The sequence below is a fragment of the Falco punctatus genome, assembly GCF_963210335.1.
Source record: "Falco punctatus genome assembly, chromosome: 3".
NCBI classification, from domain to species: domain Eukaryota; kingdom Metazoa; phylum Chordata; class Aves; order Falconiformes; family Falconidae; genus Falco; species Falco punctatus.
In genome coordinates this window covers 49103144-49120730 of record NC_137582.1, presented here as the reverse complement: position 1 = coordinate 49120730, position 17587 = coordinate 49103144, and the positions used below count along the sequence as shown (strand labels likewise).

Here is a 17587-nt window from a genome sequence, read left to right as displayed (position 1 = left end):
GACTACCCAATTCTTCACCAAGGTTTTCCACCTTCACATATTTTCCCTCTAAAACACCCTTTGTCCTAACCCAGAGCACTGACATTATCCTACAACTCAGTGAAATGCGATCATTTTTGTATTATGACAGAGAGAGCATCTCCTAATTTTTTTTCCCCTTGTGGATGTTTTCTGCTAGAAGTAGCCGAGTAACACCACATGTAACATAACAAAAGAGACTAAAAACAGAGAAAGAATTGTCAAGTAGAAAAGAGTTTGGCTAAGCATGATGAAGGACACAAGAAAATGGAGAACAAGACTTCTCATAAGCTAAAAGCCCAAAGATTTGTAATTGTGGTTAATCACCAGCAATGGTAGGCTAATATAAATAAAGTCACGCATTTCTAATGACTAGGGCAAAGAAAGTTAGCCACTCGTTTTATGTCTTTTTGTACATAGCCCTCTAAATAAATGCTCTTTTGAGCTTCATGGGAAAAAGCTAAATTTGTGATAGGTGTCTCCCTGTGAAACTCAGTATGACCAAGTTAAAAAAAAAATATTTAAAAAAGGAGAATTGTGTTTGTTAAACATTTCAAATAGAAATGTAATGGGAATTGTGTAAAAAGAAAAATTGAGGCCAAGGTCAAATATGTTTAATTCACCTGTGACAACCAAACTGAACAATATTTGTTCTTTTAGTTTAGACTTGGAACCCAGATCCCAGGAGTGCTAGGAGAGAGCTTTAATCCCCAGAAAAAATTCAAATTCCCAAAGTGTGTGATGGAAACCAGTGTAATCTTTCCCGAAGTCAGAAATAAAATCAAAAATACTTTCTTTATTATTAAAACAAGAGCAGTCATCATGATCTTTATTCTTTTAATGTTTTACAGGTCTGACTTTCGGCAGATGACCTCTCTTGTTTGTCCCTACATGTTTTCCAAAATATAAAAGTGAAATAGAGTCCCAAGGGCACTGTACTTGAAAGGTTATGAGAGTTAGAGAATTTTAACCATGCCTGCCAAATCAGCAGATGGCTTGTGATTATAATTATATGCATCAATAAAACGAATAATCTTTACAAAATTTGAATTTCTACTAAAGTAAGGGATTTAGTAAGCAGATGCAACAGAATGCATTTTCTTTAACCCTTTTTGTAGACAGCACTGTTTCTCACAAAAATGGGAAGGCTTTCCATAAAGTAGCTTGAACATACACTTGAGCCTTAAATATATGTTTCTTATGACCAAGTGTCAATGTTATTCAGAGTGATTTATGTGTTCAGTTGCACTTTGTTCACTAAATGTCGAATGCTTATATATAGGATGATTCCCATCAGACCCATACTTCAAAATGGTGTTTAATTTTATAAAATGTTAGAGATACAATGAAAATGTCATGTGTACTCAATCTCTTCATTTGTACTGCAATGGTCATTCTTTCTGTTCAGGTTTTGGTGACTTTCCATACCTTGTATGGAGGCTGAGTTAACCACATTGTTAGGGAAGAAAATGTATTTTCCCAAAATGTGGGAAGTTAATTAAATGTTTGTGGTTTGTTTGGGGTTGTTCTAATCACAAGAAATTGAATTACATAAAAGTAAATAGATTGATACAAAAATCACAGCCTTGGATTTCTGTGACCACTATCCTTACTTTCAAACTTACTTCTGTAACAAGATCTAGATTGTGTGTGTTAGATTCTGTCAAACTTCTGCCCAAAGTAGGAGAAAATCACACAGTAGAAAAATTAAACAAAATTAAAAATAGGCCCTCTAAGCCATCATAAAAATCACTGGACTGCATCATAAAAATGTTATTTGAAGACAGGATGGAAACATCTTATACTCTTCTGATATAACAAGGAAGAAAAGATCTGAGAACAGTAGTAAGTAAATTTTTAAAAAAGTCTCCATTTCGGATACTGTAGCTGCTTACCTACTGTATTTTAACATTTATTTTATTCAAACATTTAAATGTGAATTTTTATTTGAAAAAGGTATGTGTGTCAGTTTTCTTAACTACCCTAATATCTCTGATGTGGAGTGCAAACCAGTATTTTGATGCTCATTAAAAAGTGGACTTTTACTCTGTATCACGTATATCCTTCTATGCTTAAGGATTATTGACCTGACAGTCCATAGCGGTGCCTTTGGAGCCATTACTAATTTGCTGTGCCAATCCAGCTGCTGTACAAGTGCTCTAACTTGGGGGGTGGAGGGGCACTGAAGGTGTCAAATTTTCTGCTAAGATTTAGGGACCCGATCTAGTGACTCTTACTATCACCTGAAGAAACACCGTTAAGAAGAAATTGAGAACTCTGATCCTGACATTAAATGATATTTTGGAAAAGTTCTAAAGCATTTTTTTTTAATCTAATGCCTCATGGAGCAGAGTTCAAATACATGTCTTTAAATTAAAAGCTAGGTCCTTTTAACCAAAGTTCCTTAATGGAGGGAAAAGTTCACATATGAAGCCAAACCTGAAAAATGAGCTAGCAAATGTTACCCGAATCTATTAAGAAAATCAATAAACCCCTCATCTTCAAAACACTTACACACCTGCTTTACTGCATTGAAGTGAGCCATCGACCTCACCTCAGTGTAATCACTCATGTGTGCAAACGCTGTTGTCAGTATTCACCTACCCAAGAAGTTAAACCCCGCTTTCATTATCAAGTAACTTTATCTTTTAACTTAACACTTTTTTTTTTTTTTTTAACTAGAAACCTGTCATTTAGAATGTCAAAAGTTGCTTGTATTTAGAAGTCTTCCATGAAGGTAAATGAGAGCAATTCCCCTCCAAAAAGATTTTATGTAAGTACCAAAAAAAGTTGAAGGAGACAATCTTTTTTATCACTAATTAAACAATATCTTTAGTCTGAAGTGATTCAAGATAATTAAAATTCAGAAGCACTTATTCTGCTTATGCAGTTTTTCAGAATCCAAAACTATGCGCACAGAAACTACAAGAGGTCATCGTTATATATGCATATTTCCAAAATTAATCAGTTAAGTAACACAGATTTTGGTCTAGATGCTCCATATAGATATGGATGTAGTAGATTATAAAGTTTACTCCGTATGTTACTTGCTGTATTTTTTATTTTGGAGCATAGAGCCAGGCCTTTGGGAGCATTGTTTGTGACTGACCTTGAAAATACTTGTTTATCAGGAATATTAGATATTATTGGCTTGAAAATCTACAAGCATGTAAAAAACGGAATTAAAATTATTCAAACCAGCTGTGTAATGCCATAAAGTTTTTCGGATCCACACACAAAACTCACACTGTTGTACCCTGGAACCATGCACAAAGATATGTACAAAGGCCTCACATTGGACTCCAAGGTCCAAAAAGTCCATTAAAAAGTGGTTTCTAAAAAAATCTGGTATGTTACATAGTTTATCAGGGAGATCAGATGAGCATTAATTATCAGAAATCAAGTTTTCTCTGCCTTTTCTCTTACATGCAGCAAGGAAATGACAGAAGAGAAAAAATAATGAAGCTATAAAAAACTACTGAAACTTACTGGGGTTCAACCTGTCAGATTACAGTAACAGTACAAATTTTGTAGCACTTCTGCTCGTGCATTACCACTATGAAATCATTCTCTACTTTTAATAGGATAAAGGACAGCTGAACTTATTCATTAATGTGGTGAATGCTGAAATATCTGATACCCTTTATTCTTATTCACTTAGGTGTGTAAAAAGCGTGGTGATGGTGTGATATATATGTGCTCCTTTTTAAACGCTGTGGTGATGCACCTGAACATAAAATATCCTCAAATTGTATTTGTTAAAATGAACTGAAAACTTAATATCAATTAGCAAAACTGTGTTGTAGCACTTTAGTTTACTAAATCTCTGCTGATCTAGCAACTAGTTATGAATTATAGGGCTCAGCTGAAAAAGCAAGCTTTTTTCTGATGCTTTCATATCTTATACTTTTCAAGGTAACATAAGGAAAATATGTTGCTGAGATGCACACACCTTAAACATATGGAAAATAAAATTAAATACAAAATTTTACTTGAGTTTGTTTACTTCATCATGAAATTTCCTGAGTTGGAATCATTGGGAAATGCAAAAGCAGACATAACTGTTAATATTTACTGAGTTTCAGTGAACTGATATATTATATAGGTGAACATAGATTTGGCATATGTACACTTTTTATATAAATATACACATGTGGATTTGTATATATGCATACACACATCTCTTTGCAAAAATCATCACACGCATATCTTAAAATATCACATTTAATCTTAGTTTTTATAAGCTATGATGATACTTCTATTGTCCATGCAGTAAAAAGGATGTCATGTCCCTGGGTAAGCGACATATCATAATGAACTGACTTCTGTGACCTATGAAGAGTTTTAATTAAGTGAACAGGTTATCCTGACATGTCTAAATATACATCTATTGACAAGTGTTTTCTGAAATTAAATAACTCTTCCAAAACAAAACAAAACAAAACAAAACAAAACAAAAAAAAAACAACTGTAATGCAGGCTGATATCTAAACCCCACTTTTTAAACTGTCTGTGTTTGAGAAAGCATTCTTAAAACATATGGTTCTCAGTGGTCTGGGAGCGGGGAGAAGCATTACTTAATTCACACAGGCATCTTGCAATAATATCATGTCATTTTGAACCTAACATCCCCTGATCCTCCAAAGTGCAAAGCAGACAGAAACATTTTAGCAATGCAAACAAGACTTTCTGGCAACTTCCTGTTGCCATTTTTCAGCAAAATAAAGGATCCTGAGATACTAAACTGAAACACTGCTAGAAAAGATTTTATCATTGGTTACACAGGCAGGCACCTGCTACTCTAAGATATCAACCGAATATTTTGCTGCTGTGTAAAGAAAATAAGTGATGACTGTGTAACTGTTTAACAACAATCTTCAACTCTTTAATTTCAGCTCACGTAAAAGACAACACTGAGAGAGACACCATATAAAAATCTGCTTTCAAAACCACCCCAAAATTATAGTAACAATTTCATTTATATCTGCATAGTTGTAAAAACTGTGCCAGGTATTTAGGGGTGTAAGTGGCTAGTGGATTGAAATGTGTATTCATACATATAACACATTTTAAGCAGATTTTTACAGAGAAGTAGAAAGAAACTTTCTGTCTGTAAAGTTCATCAGATGTTCATGTACATCTGAGGCAGTGCTTACTGTGTGGCAGTTCTTACAAAGAATATTTATTTCATTACACTATCATTGCAATATCCAGTTCACAAAACATACTGTTTCATGTTACTTTTGGAATTCCAGAAACTTTCGTAAGCTGGCAAATCAGACAGAGAGAAAAGGAAACAAACAAACAAGAAACAAACCCAACCTTGATTCCAGAGACATTTTTCTCCCCTCCGTGAAGTGACAGGGGGGAAAAAAATCCCTTCATTATGACCTACTTGTCTAGAAACGGACTTTCAACCCCATGGTTAGGCTAAGATTTGCTCTACTTTCTCCCTAGGGCATAATTGTCAGACTGACTTACCGTGTGCCTTTTAGCCTTTGTTCTGCCTCTCACGCTGACATCAGGGAAGCAGTGATGTAGAATAAAGCAGGGGTGGGCTAGGTTAGTCCACTGTTTGTGTCGTTGTGTGGTGTGCAGGGACACTCTGTGATACTCTAGTGAGCTGCTAAGCTTTTTTTGTAGGCTTTGTGTCATTTACTTAACGACCAATCTCATTAGCTGCCAGGGTACAATGGGCTGATGCATTTTCTATGTACATACTCTACACAGTGACCCTCAAGGTTGCCGAAGGTCTATTTAATCAGTCAAAATGCTGAATATATTTGCAGTAAATCACTAAAAAAAAAAACATACGGGACCACAAAGGTATCTCGTGAGGGTTTACTCTTTCCTGGGAGTTATTTGCAGGTAATAAAGTAGTAGGAGATGTAGGCAAAAGCAAGGGCAAAGAAGGGAAAAGGGAACTCACTGGGTTTGCACTGGTCACCTTTAATTTAGGGAACCTTGGGGGCCCTGTATATCGCTGTGTCTCTGCTTGTTAATTTCTCCATGCAGTTCATGCTTCAGTGTAATCATGTTATCACAATTAAACCCCTTTAAATAAGAAGAGCAGCACTAACAAAATACACAGCCTTCTGCACATTGGGGAGGGGATACGTGTGTGTTTGTGTATCGGGGGTGGTGGTGATATTTATTTATTAACTTCCTTACTACAGGCAACCTCTGGGCTGGCATCTTTGCATTTCTAACCTCTCGTCAGTTACAAGGTAAAACCCTTTTAACTCTTACGAAAAATGAAATGCTGAAAAGCCCTATGAATCACGACAGCTGTCCATAAGTAACAGGGAGAGTTCTATTGTCCAACTTGTCCCTGGATAAAATGAATACTTTACAGCAGAGGCTGTTCAGCTTGGCTAAAGAGTATGGGGAGAAGGGGAGGAGGTCACTGGAGATTTCGCACACTAATTTAATCTGGGAAAAGGACAGGCACTGCATCTCACTTGAACAGACTGGCGGCAATCTGGGCTCCCACAGAACTATCTCCTTTTGCCTGTGCTCTATTTATTCCTTATCTCTGTTTACCAACCGCTAGGTCCCTTTCATTCACACCACGAGGCCGTTCTCCTACTATCAGTCAGCAGCTGACACTGTGGAAGAGCCTCAAAGGGAAAAAAAAAAAAAGGGATCAAAACTAAACCAAAGCTGTATAAACAATGCAACAGTAGAAGTAAATGCATAAATCCTAATTCTTAACCCAACCCACAGGGTGCGAACAGAACCTTTATAGTAAATCCAACAAACCCACCACAGTGAGCTATGGGCTACAGAGGAAATGGGAAAAGCCAAATATCATTCATGAAATCACCATCTCAAGCAGAAACATTGAAAATAGGCATTGGCAGATATTTAACTGGTTTCAGGATAACAGGTTCATCAGTCCTGTGTATCCTTCAGCAAGTAATGAGGAGTGCGTTTACCTGTGTGCCTGGTATAAGGTGAACAACAGCCTTTGCCACTTGACCATCTCGCAGTTTGAAAGCCTTAGATAACTTTGCACTCACTGCTTGTGATTTAGATTAAAAAAGTAGAGGCAACCACTTTAAAAAAATCTGTATCTGGAGGCTGTGATAATTTGGATAGCTTTACAGCTACAAGTTAAACGTCAAGTTCTTATAGAAGCATTTGTCCAATTATTTTTTCCTTTAAAACTCTGGATATTTCAATATTGCCTTTCCTCAGTCTTTAACTTATGTTTTCCCCTCTTCCTCTAAGTTTTTGTAACTTATTATGAAAAGAAAATGGTTGAAGACAGGAAAGAAAAGATGAAGCTTGTGACTAATAGAAAAGTAAAGAAAAGTAATAAACTCTTTGCATTTGACATTGTGGTTTTGGATTATTGAAGGGACTAAACTGTGAATAAGTTTATTTTCTAATTTTAATGGTATCTGGTTTTGTTTCCTTAAACTGATTTAACAGGAAAGAAGTTACAAATATTCATATAAAGACAGCAATATTGTTTCAGTGAAACATTTCAGCTTTTTTAAAACTACATAATCTGCAACTCCCAAAAGTTAGGCATGTTCTTCCCAGAAAAGGAGTGATGCTTTTGGAACTATTCTCAACTTTTTGAGACATAAAAATATCAGTTAGCACCATATAGTCAATATACTGTCAACTGCCTGATCAGGACCATTGTAACAATGACAAAGAAAATGTTCCTCATTATCAGAGATGATCAACAGGACCTAATTTCAGTTTTGATTTCCACCTATGTGCATTATGAGCAATGAAGTCTTTACTACTTGGATCCTTTTTTCCAAATGAATTAATGAATTAAATTTATCCTTTCACCAGCTGCTAGGCAGCAGATGGAACCATTTCTGAAGCCTTGTTGAATTCAATCCATAAAACTAATTTCCTAGGATTAGCAGTCCAAAGTTTCTTTTAATGTTTATATACCACTTGGGATTTTGAATTTCATGATGTTAAACTTTCAATTTAACTATTTTTTTTCATTTCATATCAAACAAATATGATCGTTTGGATTTCTATAGCTTTGTAACCACACATTTCAGGTCACATAAGGACAAGAATTCATTTCAAAAGCAATCAAGTAATGCAAGATTGGGATCTGGGGTTTTCTTGTTTGTTTGTTTTGTTTACATTACGACACTACCATAGAAACCATTTGTGTTACACTCAAAGATTAGTTTAGATGGGAAAAGTTTTATTGCCTGCAACTTTGACAAAAATCTTTGCATAAAAATTTAGTTTTAATAAGCAATTTGTGACAGTTATTGTGATCTAAGGGTGTATTTTCTATTCACAGAAATGTGACATGATTCTGAAATAAGTTTTTCATACACAGATATTTTTTTTTTTATAGTTAACTTCAATATAAGGTTTATCTAGTTTGTGGGGTGGGGGTGGGGAGGTAACAAATGGTGGCACTTTTGTGAACACTTCGGGCCAGATTTTTTTTCTGTACAGTGGGAGTAAATATTAATCTGCTGCAGTACCCTGGACAGCTCCTTTTCTTTCATTTTTGGTTTTCTTACCTCTGCTACACACCTTTGACACAATAACCAGAGATCAGGGGACTTCAACTGTCATTTCATTCACAAAGGTCCTTATTTACAGATCGTTGACTGACCTAAATTATAATTTAACCAAAGTTTCTGCTTATTAGAAACCTTCAAAAGAATAAACAAACCCAAAATACACCCTCTCCTGCTCAGCTTTCAAAGGTATATTAAAAGTCTCAGGAATAAAACCTCATGATGTCAAAGTCTTCCTGTTATTCAACAAAGTAAATAAAACTAAAAAAAAAAAAAAAAAAAAAAAAAGTGATTCGTTGCTGTGTATAACAGTGATTTCCGCTAATTTGGCACAAGAAATCTATATTAATCTAATAATGCAGCAAGCCAAGAAGGCCACATAATAATAATTACCATTGAGTAATTGAATATTTAGAAGGAGGAGGAAAAAAAAGGAAGACTGGTAATCTTAGCCTGCAGGCATGAAAGTACTATAATACACAGATGATATTTACAAGTAAAAATAAAATGCTTCAAACTAGGAAGTTAAAGAGGCAAAGCCTATATTTAGAAATTCCTCATTCCAAATCTGGATTATCTGTTAACCATCTTATAGCAGAAATACATTATTGTCTCAGAGAAAGCTTTCATCACAAATGCTGTAATTTTCCCCAAGAATTACAGAACTATTGCACAGCCAAACGAAAGAAGACACATCTATACAATTAACTTGACTAATTTAATCAACAAAAGCGATAATAAATTGTCATTTTGAATTCTAAAAAACATCTTTAACTAACAAAGTTCACCCCATACAGTTTAAGGATAAAATCTGGGATTTGTGCTTTTATAATCTGTTAAATGAAAAATTCACAGCACCTTGCAGAAGATTGTCTTGCTATTTACATATGAAGGAAGACAAACATCTGAACTAAGTGCTTTGTTAAAGACAAAAGAAAGTCAGAGAGAGAGAGAGAGGGAGAGCTACTGCTGATCAGAGTGTTAAACAGACTTTCTCTAGCATCAAATGCTGTTTCATAAAAATCATCCTCCTGCAAAATGTTGTCCCAGAAGGTCCATTTCATTCTTCAACCTTGCTTGATATTACTGTCATTTAACTTTCTAAAGATTTTCCTGACACAGACATTCATTCTAAAGTACAGTATTAGCTTTTTAATCTGAAGCTCTCAATTCACTCTCTGAATCCCAAATAATTTAAAGGACTGAAATGTCACGCTTTGAAAGACTGTTTTTCACTTTAAAGCAATGCTATTAAATATATTGATCAACAATCTTCATTTCAAAAACATTACACATGATTTTAGAGCATTCTAAAACATCACGAGAAAGCTCTTTGGTGTGTAATACATAACTGTAAGTGAACCTGCATCTATCGAACAGTTCTTACAAATACACTGGTCTGACTCTCTCCCTCTCCCATCTTGTTTTTTTCCCCTCTCTTTTTTCCAATGGTAGTATTTAAGTTCAGTAACTTTTCAAAATGAGAGGAAGTGTCCTTGTGATCATTTCCTCAAATCAAATAGCTAAAGCTGCAAATTTGCACAATTGTAAAATGTATATGAACAAAGGCTTTACTGAGGCAGTATAAATGCAATTACACCATGACATTTTATTCAGAAAGCTTTCTCAAAGCAGTTACAAGTAGCTATTTTTTAATTGAGGCCCAAAATAATATTTAAGATAATGACCAAACATACATTGTGGAAGAAACAGCATTAGTGTCATTTAAATAACAAACAAACAAAAAAAAAAAGTTTGCAGAGAGCATTTTAAACATGGATTTAAAACCCTTGAACTTAATACAAATCTCTCAAGCTTTCAACATTGATATATGGACAGGATTTTTTGCTTTTTGCAAAACAAGAGCACAAACAATAGAAAAGACAGAAAGTTACTAATAGTACAAGTTGCTTAAACATCAATGGGTTCAGAATAGTGTGAAAAAGTTGTTAAACTTACTTTATTTTTGTTTCCAAAACTTATATGTTTCTCCTCCCTTGTGTGCTGAACTGTGCACTAAAGCTGTGTCTTTGAAAGGTAGTTCCCATGATATGACATCCAGTGCCTTTGACTGCCTAGAGATAAGCACCTGCGTTTGTGTCCCCTCTTTACGTCACACCTCCCTATTCAAACCTTCTCAATATGATTCACATTTGCACATCAACAGCCTCATGCGCATACACAGATTTTTTTCGGCTCTGGGCCCAAAACTTTCACTTTAATTTTCATCACATGATTGCTGTGGCATATGTCCTTCCAAACCTCCCATATATCAGTCATCATGCAAATGAGATGGAATATCACTCCTCTGCAGCAGATGGCCAGGGATGATAACAATGGCTCAACAGAGGAGATTCAATGTCCCTGACTTTATCGCCACGGCAACAACAACCTAAAATATATGTAATGGAAGTGGTGCTTATTAATTTTGCAGGCTCGAGTGTTCTGATTTTGTGACTGAATGGGCTGAGTTAAAAAGGGGGCTGTGTCCTCCTGCCTCTAGAAGACTATCTATAAAAGCCAGGGACCTGGAAATTATTTTCAGTGACTAAGAAGGCAACAGCCTAGCAATTATTTGAGTAATTAGGTGTAATTCCTCCCTGTAGGCCTTGTACCCTCCTGTGCTTGTTTCACAGAAGCTTGCGAATTAGACAGGCACAGATACTGAAAAGAAAAGTGCCTCAAGATATAGCAGGATAGCTTGCAGGAACTAAGCTTCAGTGATATGACACTTGGCCTCCACCAGGCTTGGTAAACACAAGCCCCAAGCCATAAGTAAATAGAGGCCCCACTCCACAAACACAGACCAATTAAAATTACAAAGACAGCCACACTTCTGGGTGGGGACGGGGGAAGCTTTATTCTGCCATGTTCTCACTGTGAGTTGCACACACAATGGTCTCTTAGTTTGGAGCACCAAGTACTGTATTTCCATTGCTATCTGTCACTATCTAACCCAAGCACAAGGCTCTCTTCAGGCTGTGAATTTCTCCCTAGGGATTTATCATGTGCTTTTAAGGAAATGTTTCAAAGTGAATTTTCTGTGTGTCATCTTCTAAATGCAAACCGGAGAAAAGAAATAAATACAACAATTTGCTATTTATCTTCAACAGATTTAATGGGAAAGAGCCGGGATCATCATTTTACCTCTGAGCAAACAAAACTTCTACAGCCTCTCTTCATCCTGTTCATGCCACAACTTTCATGTCCTTCAGTTTTTAACCATACAACTGCCTTATTCCTCAGAAATAAAGTTCATCTATGAACTGCATGTTAAACTAAGAAAATATACCTACAGATATGTATAGAAACTCTACCTCTTTTGTTCTTTTCTCCAGGGGAGACCTTAGAAAAGTAGAGAATCCTTTGTCTCCCTCAGCAGTAAAGGGGAGGATGTTTAAGTAAAAGTGACAAAACATTCTGGAAAGCGCTGGTTCCATCGTGTGCTGGAGATTTAGCACAGAACTGGACAAGGAAGCTTGCTTCTTCTCACACAGGAGAGAATTCCTCAAAATTTATGAGATTGTTGAAAGTAATTTTCAATCCTCTCCCTGGAGCACAAGTGGTGTATAAATTTGTAGCCAGAGAGGAGACATCAAGTGGTGTTACACCCCCCTGGAGGAAAATCAGGATGGTGAGACACTTGAAGCAAGTGATAGGAAACTCCTGAGGTGGTGCTGGGCCTATGGATCCTCCCCCTGTTCTGGCAGGGCTCAAGGCTACCTTGCCATTGGTGTTCTATATTAGCATTTCCAGTCACCAATTTTTATGAATGTAAAGGTTCCATCTGAAAAAATGCAGGCCCATTTCTGTTGCGCACCAATAATGTAAACTTCCAGAAGTGCTATTTATTTATGGTATGCCTGTACAGCACCCAGCACTCTCACCTTCTGACCTAGTAACGGGTGTTACCAGAATACGAATGTTCAGTACTGAATGATCTTCCCTTTTCCACTATGAAAAAAATCTGAATGTGAAAGTAATGTATGGCTGTTCTAACCCAGTAAAAAACAGCAGTGTTTCTTTTCTGTCTTTAGGATTCCCAACTACTTATTAGCTACCAACAGAAGTATTTAAAATACAAACAAGTGTAAAGTAAAGCTTACTATTCACCTTTATCTCACATTATGATGTGGAGTTTGCAGTTAAATTTTCAAAATATAATGTTACTGATGAGTTTTATTTACCTATTCAGAAAAGCTCAGCTCAAATGAAAACTTGGACTTTTTCTTCTGTTTGTTTTTTCTTTTTTTGTGTGTGTCTGTGTGTGAGTGCGTGCGCGATAGGATTCCAGAATTGTATATGTCCATGTTCTTTACTTCTGTACACTTAATTCTCCAGCCTGTTAATTTAACTCATATTACCCATGAACAACTCATGAATGTGGCTGTTATGGTGAGCTGAAGACCTAAGTGTGGTCAAAGCTTATGCAAAACTGAAGTTCCTTGCACTGGATCTGTAGTTGGACAGAAAACCAATACACAGAGTACTATAGGAATGATGTTTTCCTGACAGCTTGTGTTATTTATGGGACTGGCCACTCTCTTCTGAACCAGATGGAGCTTTTTTCTTAGTCTTTTTTTTTTTCCTCCTCCTTTTTTTTTTTTTTTTTTAATGTGCTATGCATGGCCCTAATTGATCATGGAGTGAGACTGGCATTTAGGTCACTGTCTTTATATTTTCTGGTGTTAAGTACAGTCCTGGGTTGTGAACTGTCTCATTTATCTTAAAGGCACAGCTCATTTAACACAGCTATTCAGATCCTCTCACGTCATGAGAAGAACATGTGGTGAGGGAATGGGTGAAATTTGTAGAAACAGATTATCTTTTTTTGTCTTATTCTTATCTATATGGTTATCTATACTAAAAACTGCTTGCTGAAAAAAGTGTTTGGAAGGTATTTCTTACATTCCACTGAGAACACATAAGAAGAAAAAAATTATTGTCACTAAATCAATCCTAAATAAGTTCAGATTAAACTCAACTTTGCTTTTTGCATGGTTTACCAACCAGTAAGTAATGACAGACTGGCAAATACTGGATTGGTTGTGTTGAGACTTCATTTAAAAACAAAATATGTGTAAGGTACAACTGTCATCCCATTTTGACCCTCTAAGCAGTAGGAAGTTCAAAGTTTACAAGCATAACAAACAAACAAAGAAAAAAAGATAAAGAAAAGGTTAAATTATCCCTCAAACTGCTCACTTAGGAAACAATGAAATCTAGTAAGAGATCAGTGTCTTGTTGCAGAAACGCAAATGAAATAAATGTGCACTGCAACACACAGTAGCTACCATTCAGGCTTGCAGTGGTAAGAAACTGTGCAGGTCTAATATGAATGCTCAGATGCAAGACTTTATAGTCAGATTCTATTGTTAAATAAAATAATCTTCAAGGACCACGAATAATACTGTAAATTAATGCTTGTAATACACCAGATTAGATCACAGCAAAGTCTGACAGAGAAAGCTTCCTTGTAGACTGTACAGCAGTTATTTGGCTGCTATTCAAGTTCATGAAAACCTTAAAAACAGCACGGAACTTTAAATTGCTACTATGATTATTGTATTAAATAGTACTAAAAATTTCAGTGTTTTCACCTGAATTTAGCTTATCTTCACAGCTAGGAAGAAGAGACTCTTACAGTAAAAAAAGAGAAAGTTTTCATTCCTCTGCAGAAATAAATGTACTCTCTGTATTCCTACATCTTGCCAAATGATGTGCCAGATATATCTTAAAAATACAAAACTTGTTTATGATACAGCCTCCTGAACAAATAGAGATGTCTGAGACCTCATGAGAGAAATAATGAAGAGTGAAAATAATTATGAAGAAACTTCAACATAACAGATACATTTCTACTTCTAAGAACAGCTATTAGCTCAGCAGAATTGTAACTGAACATTCTGGAAGTGGAGAAATATCAAAGAAATCAAAACGATTACATGAGATGTATTGGATAACAAGCAGTATGGGAGATGAAGCTTGATTCTTCACAAAGAGATAAGGGAATGAAATTCTCCACTAGTGCCAGTGAATTCATTGCACATGTTGGCAGCGTCAAGCACCAAGTGCAGAGTCATTATAGACAAAGGCATTGCCAAAGTTGCCAAACCCATGTAGCACCTGGTTGAATAAAAATAATAAATCAGCCTGGAATGAGTTATGTTAGCAAGCTTGTGTTGAGTAAAACTGCTAGATATATACATAGCAAAAAAACTACAAGTCATTAAGTGTTCAACTTTGAAATGACATTTCAAAATCATACTAGCCGTGTTTGTATAACATACTACTTCAAAAGTATCAGTTTAGAGGAATAAAAAGGATGAAGAAGAAAAGATACCTTAACTAATATTAACAAGGGAATGATTATCCAAGTAAAATTATATATTGGCTTATGGGAACATTAGGGTTTTTGGCATGTTCTCTATGAAATATTCTATTCACTGAAATAACAGAAAGATTTCATCTTCTCTCTAACCACCTTCTTTCTTAAATGTTTACTCAACAGTACCTTCGAGAAAGCCCACAAATTTTGGAGTACTCCTTTCCTGCCAATAGATTCTACCAAAGAAAGCTGGAAACAGGCATTTCAGGTGAAGTTTCTCAAAGCCTTAGCGGAAACATGTACCCGGTTCTCCTAGGCTTTCTATAGAAATACTCAAGGGACTGTGGACAACTCTCCATTTAAAGGATGTATAAAAAAGTAATCCTTAATGAGTTTTGTTGTTGGGATTGTACTCCACTGAAAGGGGATATTGCTGTTTCGAGTTACAGTTTTATGAAATACAGGCTGATCTAAAACTGGGAAATGCAAATATTTTTCTCTTCACAGTCTTATTTATTTTAATATATAGCCTTAATAAGTAACTGAAAGCAGTTATTTAATAAGCAGTGAAAATTACGTGTAGGTGATGTCAAATATGGATTAAGCCTTTCAAAAAAAATCCCATAATAAGGCTAAATATTAAGAGTAACAAATTTTCTCAGCTCTTGTTGCTAATTAAAAAAAGCCCTCAAACACATCTTTCTCCTGATCATTGCATTATTGAATGCATAAATAAAAAACCAATAATCATACCACTGTTGTGGTAGGGAACTTTCTATCATGGATACTCCAGATTTTTATTTGCAATTCAGATAGCTGATCAGCTGCAAAAATATTTTTGAGTCATAATATCAGATTATGACATAATTAACTAGTTTTCAAGTTATTAGAAGTCTTGATTCTAAAAGCAAAATTACTCTGTTTAGGTCAACCTTACGTTAGAGAATTTTTTGACTTCTAAGTTATTGATGTGATTGTTGTCTGTTTTACGTATTTGTGTCTGTATGTGTCATTCTTACCTTTCGCACACCATCGCAAAAGCTAGTACAGGTGACATCTGTAACACCTCCAGCGTTAGCTTCTGAAAACTTCATTGAGTATTTGTAGCATCAGACTAAATCTTGTGTGTATAAATCATTCTTTCCAACAAAGGAACTGAGCCCTGGAAATCTTAACAGAAAGCTCACTTATCTCATTGTCCACATAGTCCTGAAAATTACAAAACTCAACATAGTTGTATGAATATCCTGAGCTGTGACAACTGTGTCTTTCCCTCAGTTACCTTCATATCTTTCCTTACAGCCTTTACACTGAAGCCCACCTATGACCCTCTAAGTAGAACCCTACAGGTTCTCATCAGGAAATATCTCTGATTTGGACTTGTCTGCAGGCAAGCTCCTGCATTTTTTCTATTGCTCACATACCACCATTTCCATTCCAGATTAGAGAAACAACAGCTAAACATCTGCTGAACACCTGCCTTTCAGCCTAGGTTCTTGTCCTCAGAGCTCCCTAGGCTTCCAGCTGTGGTTCTTCAAAGTTTTTTTTATTCTGATAGCCATGTCTTGGGAAAGTGCTTAGACAACCTCTTCTGCTGCTCTGTCAGCAGCATACACAAAACTCCAACAGCTATTGTCAGCGATGTCTTACCTGATCCCTGACATATGCTTCTGTCAGGGAAATCCTGCGCATCATTTTCTCTTACCCTTTCTGCTTATGTACAGCACATACTTGTTATACAAAGAAAAGCCTAATGACATTGTAGAAACAGTGATCTTAATGTTCCTGGGTTTTAAGGATTCTGAATGGCAAAGCAAAATTCAAATGGGTCTTAACATTAGTTATCACAATGAAAACAGCCAGCTAAAAAAAGCATTTTTAAAATTATCTTGTGTGGCTATAAAGAGGGAAAATATTGGCATCTTTTTCCTTTCACTCTGAAGTATTTTGACACAGGATTAATACTTTTCCTTCTGCTCTAAATTTTTAGGATTTATTTTATAGATATATCCTACTGAAAACAGTCTGATTTGTTCAGGAGAATCATTTCCCCAGTGCAGATTTTTCTGTTATATTTTTAAAACTTTGTTAGTTCTTATTGTTTCTTAAAATAGTCAGATTTATCCAAACTACATTATTTTTAATAATATTGCAATAGTCTTGCTAAACTTTGAATAACTTTACTATTGTATGTTCCAAAAGTCAGGTTGTACCATAAGACACACAGTGATCTCACATGGACACCTTACACATTGCACGGAAACAACCTAAAGTCACATTCATCTCTGCATGCAGCATTGTGGTTATATGATCACAATTCGATTTGAATTTACATTCTGATGCATCTTGTTGACATTTAAAAATACCATACTAACACACTAAATAATTACAATGCATAATATTATAACATAGGGTACAACAAAATGTGGGCTGTCCAAACCCCTATAAATAGGTATATGCAAAATAATCTCGAGTTTCAAGTATCTATACACAAATACATATTTTATATAAATGCATAAACACATATGCAACTTTTTATACAGAGAGGAATTAAGGTTTCAGGGAAAAAAAACCCTTTTTCTTTCTAACCTTGAAGAGATCATTTCAATAGAATGTAAATAGTACTATACACCTTTCCTAAAAAGTTTACACAAAAGTAAGGGAGAGCCATAAGTGTTTTTTTTTTTTAAATTTTTTTTTCCTCAGTGAATCAGTGAGAGCT

At 35.5% G+C, this 17587-nt stretch overlaps 1 protein-coding gene across 7 annotated transcripts in view; it reads right to left on the bottom strand.

The window, feature by feature from the left end:
* The window catches only part of ST18 (ST18 C2H2C-type zinc finger transcription factor), a 218361-nt gene that overhangs the window by 90619 nt on the left and 110155 nt on the right, over positions 1-17587 (bottom strand). For 2 of the 7 annotated variants that reach the window (XM_080381469.1, XM_080381468.1), the window contains exon 1: positions 10497-17587. This exon is cut by the window's right edge and continues 61544 nt beyond it. The exons of 4 other annotated variants lie outside the window; for them this stretch is intronic. The gene's annotated coding sequence lies outside the window, so the exon portion shown is untranslated. Of the gene's footprint in view, positions 1-5499; positions 5509-10496 lie in introns of those variants that run through there. One more of the 7 variants, XM_080381471.1, reaches the window with a different exon arrangement.